The sequence below is a fragment of the Octopus bimaculoides genome, chromosome 30, assembly GCF_001194135.2.
Source record: "Octopus bimaculoides isolate UCB-OBI-ISO-001 chromosome 30, ASM119413v2, whole genome shotgun sequence".
Lineage (NCBI taxonomy): Eukaryota > Metazoa > Mollusca > Cephalopoda > Octopoda > Octopodidae > Octopus > Octopus bimaculoides.
In genome coordinates this window covers 360,385-360,732 of record NC_069010.1, presented here as the reverse complement: position 1 = coordinate 360,732, position 348 = coordinate 360,385, and positions in this window count along the sequence as shown.

Sequence of the window (348 nt, the reverse complement as noted above, 5' to 3'; positions counted from 1 at the left end):
GATGATAATGATGATGTTGATGACGATAATGAGGATGATGATGGTGATGGTCATGACGACGAACATAATGATGAGTGATGATGATCGTGATGATGAAGGTTGTGATCACAATGATGCTGATGATGATGTTCAGGTTTAGATTGATGATAATGATAATATTGACAACGACGATAAAGACGACGATGTTAATTTTGATGAAGATCCTTATGATAATGATGTTGATGGAGAGTAGGAGGAGGTGGAGGATGAAAATGCTGATGATTTTGAAGATAATCACGGAAAGGATGATAATGATGTTGAAGGATTAAAGGAAAGAGGTAAAGAAAAAGATGAAGACAAAGAAGGCAA